This window comes from Phalaenopsis equestris, unplaced genomic scaffold (genome assembly GCF_001263595.1).
Source record: "Phalaenopsis equestris unplaced genomic scaffold, ASM126359v1 Scaffold000435, whole genome shotgun sequence".
NCBI lineage: Eukaryota > Viridiplantae > Streptophyta > Magnoliopsida > Asparagales > Orchidaceae > Phalaenopsis > Phalaenopsis equestris.
In genome coordinates, this window is record NW_018164876.1 from 9288 (window position 1) to 22761 (window position 13474).

Here is a 13474-nt window from a genome sequence, read left to right on the forward strand (position 1 = left end):
TATATATATATAATGGGTAGAGCGTGAGCTCCCCAACTCACCCTATTGGTTCAATCCCGATCATATATATACCAAAGCTTTAAAATAACATGAAACACTGAAGTAATTTAGCTTACTATAGACCCTCAAATACTGTTAATAATAATATTAAAACTGTAGATAATTTGACGTGGCACCTATGGATTTACCGGCAATTCTTTTCACACTGACGATTATCCGACGAATATCAATCATCCATATTGGTTCAAAATCACACCATGTTTAATCGTCAGTGTCCGTCGGCAATATAACCGACAAATATGTTTGTTATAAAAGTGTTGCACTTCCATTGAAAAAGTGTCGTGCTTTGATCGGCTAAGTTTTTCAGATGCTTAACTTGACAGTAGATAATTATCGATGGTTGTATCCGTAATAAATGTGCAACACATTGTAAAAACACCTCTTGTTCAATTGTGGGTCGACTAGCAATGAAAAATTAATCAAAAAGTCGTAAAATTTCCAGTAAGACATCGAAAACCTATAATATAAAAAAAAATTATATTCCTACTTCAATACTACAATTTACACACCTACAATCGTAACAGTGCAATTTCCACACAACAAATCGCAGTTCAATAATGAAACTAATTAACACATAAACTATATACAAAAACAAAAAAAAATAATCTCATTTGATGAAACAACATACAACTGTCTAATAAAAGTATTGTTCGAGACTAGTAAATCATTAACATTTAAAAACATAAAAAAATTGCTCCTACCCATCCTCATTAGTCCACTCCTCATCACCATCCTTCTCATTGTCATCCAGATTTATCTTCTTCTCTCTCTGCAATTTTGAATGTAGCATTGCTTCGATCTCTCTTTTCATCTTCCGCTTTATCTCTGATTCTAAGGGTGGCTAGTTAGGTGAAGATTTGGGCAGCAACCTCAGTAGCAACGTAGTGATGAATCTCCTCCTCTTGTTCAATGGAAGTAGAAGCACCAGATGTGCTAAAGGTCGGACATGCATCATAGAACGGTGGCTGGGACCCCAACCCGAGACCTTGCCCTTTTTCTTGCCACTCACAACCTCCCTTCATAGGTTGTATTGAGAAGGGTCGTGAGATTGTGCTCGAACCACCGCTTGACTGCTGGGATTGGCTTTCTTTCAGCCTATGAAAGACCTTCTACAAAAAAATATGATTAACAAAAGTTAGAAACAAAATAAACTTTAATACTTATTTGAATTTTATATTTATTAATATTATGAGTTACCTAGGTCACCAGGGATCTATTATACACCCAAGGTAGATCTGTCTCCCGCCTGTGAGTGAGCTCATGTAATCCACACTGTTGGCTCCCAACTTTTCTCTAGAATTTGTTATTCTAAGGAAATAGTTAACATACTTTTAATGTAAAATAATATTTAATTTAGAAATAAGTCTTACCAACCTCTTCTTGTACTATGTATGTATGAGCTCCCTAATAGTGTGCTTTGAGGCCCCCATGCCCTCGTAGTCAATGCGGTGTTTCTTATTAGCTTGTTCCCTCTTCTTATGATACTCACGCCCTAAGAAAGTAAAATAACATATCCTCATCAAGCCACACGGATGTTTACATGTCCAGCGTATATCATTGAATTGGTCGCAAAGAAGATCGCTCATCTTGTGTTTGATGTTCCTCTGGATGTGCTCCTCCTCCTCAAGGAGCTAGGACCACTATTTTTGTGAATTGAATTAGAAAACTCAGATCCATAAACATAAATATATAAAAAAATATTAATGAGTTTTGGGTTTACCACAAACTCCCAAAACCAAAATTTTCAAACTTCTATTAGGATCTCCCTCCAAGATAAGTACGGGTGATGGTACTTGCTCTGAATAATGGCCTGCGTGAGGGGAGAAAAATCTGAAAATAACATATGATTAATTCTCTATAAAGTTAAAAAAAACATAAACTAGTAATCTAAGAATTAATTTAAAAGTCATGTGTTCCCCCTCTGTCCGGAGCAGATGATGGTAGCATGTGCTACTCGAAGTTTACGACACATCAATAATAGGTGATGGTGATGGCGTCGATGTCCTGGTAGTGGTGGTGATGTTGTGGTCGTGCCTTATGGCAATGTTGGTGTCGTGGTTGTGACTTGATGTAATGATGGTGTGGTGGTAGTGGAGGTGGAGGCATGCTGGGGCGAGTCGACCACGATGCTTGCCTCCATGGCATTGCGTCTACGGCCTCGTCTACTGGCAAATTTTCACAAGTCACCAAGTCCCCAGACAGGGGAAGCATGTCCCTCTCTAGAAGCCATCTATAAATAGAAAAAATAAAATTAAATTGTGCAATTGCAAACTACTAAAACTGAAAATACAAAAATAAGCAATAAAAAGAAAGACAACAATAAATTGCATGAAATCTATAGACTACTAAAACTGAAATACACAAGCGTACACTGTAAACAATTAAATTATGTTGATAATATACAATCATGAATCTAATAATTTGATGAAAGTGGTGGTATCTTGCAGTAAATATGCCTCACAAAAGGAGCCTTTTGGTTGTTCATTATTCTTCACAATTCACTTAAATTTATTCAAAAAATTATAAAAAAATTACTTTTTTGCACAAATTTAACAATATTATTTACGAAGTCGTAACTATATAGTTTGCATGTGTTAGTATGTACTTCTCAAATGAATGCATCTAGCGATTTTGTAATGATCCTTCAGGTAAGTTCTCATGTGGTAGATGGACCAGCAGATGCTTCATGGAGTCAAAATAACTTGATGGGAATATTCTTTCAAGGTTGCATAATATTATTGTAATGTTTGCTTCTAAGTGTCGTATATCATCAATATTCAAACAAGCTGTACAACTTTCATTAAAGAACAAACTAATTTCAATCAACATATTTGAAATTTTACTTAGCGAATAATTAAACATGGGTGACATCAAATTTTAGAGAAAAATATGCAAATTGTGGTCTTTTATTCCAAGCATCTCATGCCATCACATCAACACAATGACTCAAATTTGAAGTATATCTGCTTGGGAATTTTAATTATTGATGCCACTCGTAAATTGATCTATGTTGTGCCAAAGTAAGGGAATATTTTACATTAGGCTTCAAAAGATTGCCAATAATAGTTTCTTGAATCTCCAACTCTCGCCTTCTGCAAATCTCCTTCAAATCTAGTTTGGCATTCACAATTTTTTTTATTTTTTTCCTTAACATCCATCATAAAGTTGAATATATTATCAAAGAAAATTTTCTCTGTATGCATCACATCATAATGTTGAGTTTTTTATCAAAGTTTCTGTCTGATCATGTCATTCTTCTAGTAAGCTAGATCCAAAAAAAAATGAATTCTTCGGCCAATTATGAGTAACACTAAAGCTTGATGGATGATGGGAAGATAGCTCAAGACAAACAATAATCTTTAAAATGTCACTAACAATCTAAATAAGTCTTCCCTGGATACTATATGATGAGATATTAATTTCCAAACTTTTCTTTTGAACACATTACGGTTCCTTCTGAAGGGATGTTCAACATCTAAAAACATAATGTGATAGTCAAACAATGAATAATTCCTCTCATGCTGGAGCATAATTTCTTTAGATGAATTTGTGAAATATGAATATGCTAACTTACCCGCAGTGCTCCACCCATTTCATATGCTATAAAATCACTTATTAGCCACATTAATGCTACTTTCATCAAAAAATTATGTTTCATGATAACATCAAAAGTCATGCCAACTCTTTCACAAAGAATTTGCAGCTCATCTATCAATGACTACAAATATAGATCTATCTAACCTTTAGAACTACTAGGACCTTATACAATCAAGGTCATGGATAAGAAAAGCATTGTTAAGAACATCTCAGTGGGAAGATTATTTGAGGTAATGATCCCTGACTAAAAAGCATAGGGTAACGTGGTATGACTGTACGGTGAGAAGCCATTAGATCATAAGCCAAATCTCACGTTGTGATCTTTCACAACAAACTCATGATAAACATGATCAAAACATTTCCAAGACTCTCTATCTGTAGGTTGATTAATTGAGTTGATATAACCTAACCTGTTACGATGACAAGTCATACGTGGAGCAGTATGCCTAGAAGAAAATAGTCTATGATGATGCAAAATAAGTGGCTGATAGAAGAGAAGCTTGTATAGATCTTTTTTCTTCCTCTTATTTTTTCATAATTGAAAGTTTAAATCTTGGATAGTTATACAATATATTGTGAGTCTCTACTGCGTCAGGCTTATAAAACAACATGCAACCCTTCACACATCAATTAATCGTCTTTATTTTCAACCCTAACTTTGAGACCACTTCTTTTTTCTGGTACACATCTTTTGGAACTAAATTTTCCCTTCTCTTTAATGTTGTCAACTAATTGAAGTAATCTCACAACATATTAAACACTATTGTAATCTTATTATTCTATGAGCTACATATAACTCAGAATGGGAAGTGCATTACTGCCGTTGTGGCCTTTGAGTGGCATTTAGTAAATCATAAAGAGTTTGGACCTCTTACTAGATTACTTGCACACCTTTAAACATATTCTTAGAAGAAAATACCTCACACGTTGCAAGTGTTCACTTCAATCTTTCCTGGGAAATCTAAATCCTTTACCAAAATGAAAGTTCACTTCAAAGTGAAATTCCATTTAGGCAATAAAAAATAGATTTTAAAGTGAATTTGGTTATTGAAATTTGATTTCCTATTGGAGGAAACCGTGAATACTCTTACATCATATGACTTATTTTATTCTAAGAATATGTATAGAAGTGTGCAATTAATCTAGTAAATAGTTAGGGAGACAATAATGCTTAGGTTTTTTGTTGGCCTTCAAGTACGAACATAATAAGAAACAAATATATCCGTGATAGGGTTGGTGTAGCTGCAATGGTAAGCATATTAGAGGGTAATGGTTGTTCATCAACTAAGAATTAATAGATTGTTCAAATTAATACTATTTACTAGATTAATTGCACACTTCTATACATATTCTTAGAATAAATAGATTGTTCAAATTAATATTTAGTTGGCCTTAAAGTAGTAACATAATAAGAAACAAATATATCCGTGATAGGGTTGGTGTAGCTGCAATGGTAAGCATATTAGAGGAGAGTTATCTTAGATGAAGATATCCTAATTGATTTAACCTATATGTTTAACTTAAATACAAACCAAAAACAAAAAAAAAACTAAATATTAATTTGAACAATCTATTAATTCTTAGTTGATGAAGTTCAATTATTTTTTTAAAATCAATGTTAAAATGATTAACAATCTTTGAAATGCCTAACATCAGTAGAATGTTTAACAATTCAATTTTCAGTGGATTGAAGATTAGCTCGAAAGAAATCTGATCCAAAATTAAATTTTGAGTGATTGTCACTTTTCGAGCTAAATTCATAGACCCTATGTACTACATATAAAACAAAGAATTTATATGCTCTAAGTACACATGTATAACATTAAATTTAATAGTGCTAAGTACAAACTTCATAGACCTACCCTACATACAAAACCAGATCATGGATAGATCCAACTAAATTTTGATCTGATGTCATAGATCAGTTCATTTTTTGACTCGACCTGAATTGTAAATGAGCTCGCATGAATGTAATATTTGGCTCATGAGTATAACTATAATTTATTTAGGGAGTGACCAATCTTTAATTTGATGGAGATGCTATGGCTTAAGCTATAAAATAAAAACATGCATGAGTAATTAAATTTTGTATAGATAATGAAGAGCTAGAGGATTTTTTGGCCAACAAGAAAATTGGAGTCTAAATCAATATTGGTAATGGTTGTTGATCAGAGCATAATAAAGAGTTTCACTATAATTTTGACCAGAAAGAAAATGATGTTATTGATAAATTAATACCAGAAGATATAGCTAAAGTTATTCTTGAGCAAGTGGGAAAGGTTGCCAATCAAATTAAGCTCAAGCATAACCTAATGTTTTACATGCATATTCTTAAGTCTTTCTATAGGAAGCAAAATAATCTAAGTTGAAGATGACTTGCAACAAAAGTGATAAAATGTCTTAGTAGTGGGGTTGAATTACTTTCATACATCAAGTTATGTCGAGAAAAAATAATAATCTAAAGCACTGGCACTTAGGTTGGTGCAAGGAGATAGCCAAGTGTAAGATAAGTTGGAAAATTAAGCAAGCTCTTCAATTGTTTATTAAGTTAACAAAATCTTTTCATGCAAACGATGTGAATAAACTTATGCTCGGGAGAAAGAGCTTGAAAAGGTTAAAAATTTTTAGATGCGATGAAGTCTATTAATGTCTAGAAGCTTTTTAAGCGTTCTTAGTCTTTAGCTATAGCCAAGAAATTTTACTCCCAATTCTTATGTTATTACATATCAAGCACTTAAACTTCCACTTTTTGCATACATACCACTGTTGACCTCAATTTTGCGAGGAACCTAAATGACACTCATAGACCACAAACATGCCTTGATTAACCTTTGCCTCAGGATTCTCAGACAACTCATAAATACCTAAAAATGATCATCATGATCATTAAGGCAAAGAGTCTGCCTACATTGACCTCTTTGAAATTATCTAGGGTCCCCAAAACCCTAAAAACTATATTGATCCCTAATATACCCTTCTTGGGTTTTAACCATGTTGACATCCCAAAATGATCAGATCAGTAATGAAAAACCCTAATCTAGTTAACTTTGGACAAATTGGACCACTTAGTCAATCCAAAACACTAAATTGGTCAAACTAGACCATTTAGTCAACCATGGTCAAAATGGTCAATTTTGAACCTTATAGTCACCACAGTGACCATTTGGTCATACATAGACCTCAATGATCACCATATGATCAAGACATCACCATATGGTCAATTCAATTTGACCATCTGGTCAATTTGACCATCCTGGTCAACCATGGTCAACCCTAGTCAACCTTGGTCAAACTCATGTCATACCACCAAACCCAAGGACCCCATGACTGAGCTAACCATGACAAGGTCAAGTAAGTCATCCTGGACCTAAATTGGTCAGCCATGGTCAATTTGGTCAACCATGGTCAACTTGGTCAAAATTGGTCAACATTACCGTTTTTGGTCAAAATTAGGTTCTTTGATCAAATTCTTTTATTCTCTTAATTAATTAATTATTTAATTATTTAAAAAGAGTAAAATTAAATATTATTAGACCTAGAATTAAATTTTAAAGTATTGATATAAGCTCATGGCAAGATAAATCCATGGAATCCTAAAAAAAACATATTTTACACTTAAACCCTAAACCCATCATATGAAAAATGATTAATGGGTCACCGATCACTCATGGATCACAATAGGACATGATTAATCCTCATGAATGACTCATGATTCATCCCCTTGGGCTCAAGACAAACAATTATCATGAAGGCATCATGAAGGGAATAATGAGATTTCATTCCCTCCTGAAATTTTAAATAAAGATGAGGAGAGGTCATCGCACCTCCACCCTTCTCTAATGGAAGAAAGACCTCTATAAAACTTATCCCTCTTATGATTAAGGCCATCATGAGCATGACATTGAAAATGAAGAGAATGGGGGGTATGTGTCACCCCATCCTCAAATTCATTAAATGACCAATAGAGCTGATATGGTGAAGGTTGATTTGGGCCATTTAAGCTACCTTATCCACCACCCAACTTAGCCAATGACGGGATGCTAAAATATGAACTCAAATATCAATCTAAGTGAGTACCCATGGGAATAATACATTGGAAGCTACATCCCTAATTATTTCTGACCAGAAGACTTGTCCACATACTAGATACAGCTTTCATTTCCTTCCCCAAGTGAACCTAAGCTCCATAGCCACCATGAATGGTTTTAAAAGGCACAAATTGTGAGCTACCAAAAAGGAGGACCAACATATAACCCCAAATTCTTGAAATTCCTAAGAGAGAAATTGTTACCCTTGATCTAAGGAGTAGAACCCCCATGGTTTCAACCACTGACCTCCACTGACTTGCTCTACTTTCACTCCCAAATTCAGGTCATATTTTGGGCTTTACACAAAACTCTTTAAAACCTCAAATTGACCATTCCAACACCATCCCTAAGCCTTACGAAGAAGTTCTCAATCAAAATTGAGCCTACCTGTGAGTTCAAACCTGTTTCAAGACCTACATGTGGAGTAGTTTCGTCTTGTATATAGTTTGGCTCGATTGCATCCCAAATTGGACACACAGGATGCTTCGTGAGGACACAACGATCACTTCTATCAAACTTGACTGAAGCTTCACTTCATCATGACCAGGTATGGTCATTTTGACCTAATCCTTCCTCGGGTTTGGTCTTTTGTGAAGAAGACCATTTCACAATACCCGCATAACCGTATGGATGTGTTCGTCTCTTCGAGATAAAGCTTTAAATAAAAATATATTCTAAAATTTTTCATCAAGAATCAAGTGAGATTTTGTGACCTAATCACGAACTACTCTCGACTCATCTTCCCTTTGGGACGATGAATTGATGCCGTCCATTTTCGTGTATCAGAAATGGACGACTCTAATCAACCCGAATCGCATAACTATCCATATAAAACAGATAGAACCGCAAGCCACGTGGCCACCCTCATGTAATGCACATCCACTGAAATCACGCCGCATGTGATTTCGACACATCTGAGGATGTGCTGGCGCTTATGTGGATTAATTAAAAAATTATGATTTAATTAAATCAGAAAATACATATAACCTTCAAAAATTCATATCTTGACATAAAAAATAACAAAAAAATGACAAATATATCCCTGAATTCAGAAAAACGAGGAGGATATTATGGAATTAAAATCAAAATTTAAATAATTATATTTAACTTTTTATTAATTACTCCTTGGAGCAATTTAATTATTAAAAAATATTTATAATTCCAAAAATTTTTAAAATTTTAGGAATTAATTGTTAAGCCCTTAGGAACATCCCTTGATTTTTTTTCAAGGCTAGGAAAATTCTCTAGGATACAATTTTCTAATTTCTATCAAATTTTGTAATTATTCTTATAAATAATTATACAAATTTAAGAAATTTGAAATTAAATTAGAAAATGATTAGAATATTTAGAATGACATTTTTAAACTCTAAAAAGACAATTTTAAACCATTGAAAATTTTAAAATGTCATTTCCATCTCTAGGGCCAAAATTGTAAAATTCAAAATTACATTTTAAATCCTAAATCTCCTTAGGCTTGGACATTAACCTTTAGTGACATATGAGGGTTGACCAAACCTTAGTCCGTAGATTTAAAGTTTTGATCAAAGGTGAGTCTAAACCCTAACCTATTTAGGGTCCATTTCTCTCCTTAAACTATTGCGCCTAACCCCATAAACTCAAAGTTAAAATGACACGACACCTAGAGTCTCTTCAACTTAGACTTACTCTGAATCCAGGATCAATAAGACAAAGAATCTTAGGTTCAGTCTAGATGAACCTACATATCATAAACCCAAATTAGGTCTAAACAACTGTTAGACCTAATTAAACCTAGTTAAACCTTAATCATATTAGGTTTAACTCAATTAACCTTCATTATGCCTTACTTTCATTAGGCTTAACCAAAAATAAACCTCAATCACCTAATTAACACTCATTAAGTTTTACTTACATTAGGCTTAGTTAAACTTAAACCTCAATTAGGTCTAACCCTAATTAGACATAATTAACCCTCATTAAGCCTTAATTACATTAGGCTTGATCATCCTAAACTTCAATTAGGTCTAAGCCTAATTAAACCTAATTAATCACATTAAGCCTTATTCACATTCGGCTTAATTAAACTTAAACTTCAATTAGGTCTAACCATAATTAGACCTAATTAATAGTCATTAAGCCTTACTTATATTAGTTTTAATCATCCTAAACTTTAATTAGGTCTAACCCTAATTAAACCTAATTAATCACATTAAGCCTTACTTGCATTAAGCTTAATTAAACTTAAACTTCATTTAGGTCTAACCTTATTTAGACCCAATTAATCTTAATTGAGCCTTAATTACATTAGGCTTAATCAAATTTAAACTTCAATTAAATTTAACCCTAATTAGACATAGTTAATTACATTAAGCCTTACTTACATTAGGCTTAATCAAACCTAAACCTCACTAAGGTATAACCTTAATTAGACCTAAATAACTACCTTAACACTTACTTACATTAGGCTCAATTACCCTACAACCCGATTAGGTCTAACTTTAAACAAATCTAATAAAATTAATGAACCTTACCCATGTTAGGTTTATTTAAATTACCTAATTAAATTTAAGGTTAGATTTAATTAAACCCTTAAGTCTTAACTACATTAAACTTAAGTCAAATCAAACCTTTAGGTTCAACCCAACCTGAACCAAATTCAATTCAAACCCTTAGGTTCAACCCAACTTGAACCTAACTCAACAAAAACCCTAACTCAACTCAAACCCTTGGGTTCAATCCAACTTGAACCTGAGTCTACTCAAATCCTTTAGCTTCAACCTAACTTGGATCTAATTCAATTCAAACCCTTACGTTCAACCCAACTTGAACCTAACTCAACCTAAAATCTTAAGTTCAACCCAACTTGGGCTTAGGTTAACACAAACCCATAGGTTCAACTCAAGTTAACCTAAATCTTAGGTTCAACTTATCTAAGTTGACCTAGACTTTAAGTTTAACCTACATTGAACCTAAATTTTCTTAAGTCCTACTTACATTGGACTTAAACTTTAGGTTCTATATATTTTGAACCTGAATCATATGTATACCTTAGGTTCTACCTACGTTGAACCTAAATCATTTTTAAGTCCTACCCACATTGGCCTTAAACCATGTTAAATCCTTAGGTTCTACCCACATTGAACCTAAAACAAACTTAAAACATTTTAAATCCTTACGTTCTATCTATATTGAAGCTAAAACATCTTAAGTTCTATCTATGTTGGACCTAATCCATTTTAAATCCTTAAGTTCTACCTACTTTGAATCTAAATTATCATAAATCCTACTTACATTGGACTTAAACTTTAGGTTCTATCTATATTCAACCTTGATCTTCTTCATACCTTAGATTCTACCTACATTGAGCCTAAATCATTTTTAAGTGCTAACTACATTGGATTTAAACCATTTTATATCATTAGGTTCTACCTACATTGAACCTAAAACAAACTTAAACCATTTTAAGTCCTTAGGTTCTACACACATTGAACATAAAACAAACTTAAGTCCTACCTACATTGGACTTAAAACATTTTAAATCCTTAGGTACATTATGTCTAAATTATCTTAAGTTCAACTTACATTGGATTTAAACTCTAGGTCTTACCTACATTGAACCTAAATTATCTTAAGTCCTACTTACATTGGACTTAAAATTTAGGTTATGAATCATCCTCATACCTTAGGTTCTATCCAAATTGAATGACATCAATCTTCACTGACATTAAACCAAAATCTTAGGTCATAATTAAGCTTCTTTAAATCTAATCGACATCATACCTAAAATAAATGACAACCCACTAGCATGAACGTAAAGGTTATAAAACTCACCTTAAAAGACATTAAAACTTAAACTTGAACCTAAACATGCAACTAGGTTTGAGAAGATATTTTGGAGGAGGTAATTAATGGTTGCTAACAAAATATCTTCTATCCATTTGTGGTTAATCAAACGACAAACACAATGACTCGGGACAATGGAACCATAGGATCCTGATCGGGTCTTCCCAAAAGAAAGTAAATAACAAAAATGACAAAAATAATCAACTAATAAATCGTAAACAATGTAAAATTTTACAACCCCTAAAATCTGAATAAGATATTAAAATTTAAGTCAAACCCTAATGAATAAATATCACCAAATGCAACTTGAAACTTAGTGTTCAGATTTATGAAGATTTATGTGGTTGATAATGAGAATCTTTCGGTGCTGGTTGAAACACCTTTTGGACTAAGTAAATCTGAATATTTTTACAGCCTAGGATGACAAAGCCATGGACATCTTGATCAGGTTTTTTAAAAATTATTCAACCAATTAAATAACCAACTAAAAATAACAAATCTAGATAACAAATCTAGAAACATGATTTCATGCTAATCGTGTTTTGTTTTGCAGGTTTATTGGAGACATTAAAAAAAATTTCACTTTAGATTTCCTTTGCATATTATAAAGTGAAGTGTGCTGACTTTATTTTGCAGGATGACATTCAGAAGAGGAATCTCAAGACAACAAAACCAAAACAAAAACCTAAACAAAAAAATGACAACAACAAAACTAAACAAAATTGACGAAATAAAATAAAACAACATGACATGACATTATAAAAACAAAACAAAACAAAAAATTTAGGGTGGAATCAAATTCTTAGAAACATATTACCCTAAGAATAAAAAATTTGATGTTTCTTTCCTTAACCTTGACATTTTAAGGAGAACGAGTGTTAATGAGAATCAAGAGTTTTCTTAAACTATTTAAAACTGTCTAAAATATAATTAACTATAGGAGCTTGCTATAGTAGGAGAATTATGAACACAAAATAGGTGATATACCTAAAATCTCTGTTTATTTATTGTTCAAGTGGTTTTTTTGTAGATGATAAATCTTTTCTCTATAATGTTCACTACCATAAAAATCCTTTTGACATTTCTTTTTCTCATGTTATCTATTTTTAGCCCTTTCCTTCCTTTTCCTATTTTCTTAAAATCATAAAATCTGTGACATGATTCAAGAGAATAAGTTAACTAGAGATTAGGGCAATAAAAATAGATAAACAGATTGACGACTCTTTTCAATCAAAAGACACACATACGACACGATCGGAATTGGAGGCGGACCGAGCCCCACCATCTTTGGGCTCCATAAAAAGTGGTGATTCCACTGAGGATTTTTCTCTCTCCTCATCTCTTGTTAAATCAATCGTTCTCCATACAAAGATATTCTATGATTTGACAGATAAGATTATCTTACCCAAATTTTAACTCTTTGACATTAAGAGTTAAAATGACAAGACATACCAAGATATTCTATCTTTTGACAGATAAGATTATCTTACCAAAATTTTAACTCGTCAACATTAACAGTTAAAATGACAAGACATTCCAAGATATTCTATCTTTTGATTGATAATATTAACTTACCAAAATTTTAACTCTTCCACATTAAGAGTTAAAATGATAAGACATTCCAGGGTATCTATCTTTTGACAGATATTACTATATTATATAATTTCAACTCTTTAATTATAAGAGTTGTCCATGATAATTGTGACATACATTCTATACAGACATTCTAAGACATTCAAGATAGACATTTCATGACATTCAAGATAGACATTCTATGACATCTACGAAAGACATTTCATGACATTCACGACCGACATTCTATGAGATTCACGACAGACATTTCATGACATTCAAGATAGAGATTCTATGAAATCTACAACAGACATTTCATGACATTTATGATA

The 13474-nt window shown here is 32.7% G+C and overlaps 1 long non-coding RNA gene across 1 annotated transcript; it reads right to left on the reverse strand.

Moving 5' to 3' along the window:
- Positions 1-849: 849 nt before the first annotated feature.
- LOC110027669 lies at positions 850-1884 on the reverse strand. Its single transcript, XR_002294364.1, has 4 exons — positions 1781-1884; positions 1435-1700; positions 1258-1353; positions 850-1169 (listed from the first exon to the last, which is right to left on the reverse strand). It is a non-coding gene; the product is annotated as an uncharacterized LOC110027669 (long non-coding RNA).
- Positions 1885-13474: the final 11590 nt, after the last annotated feature.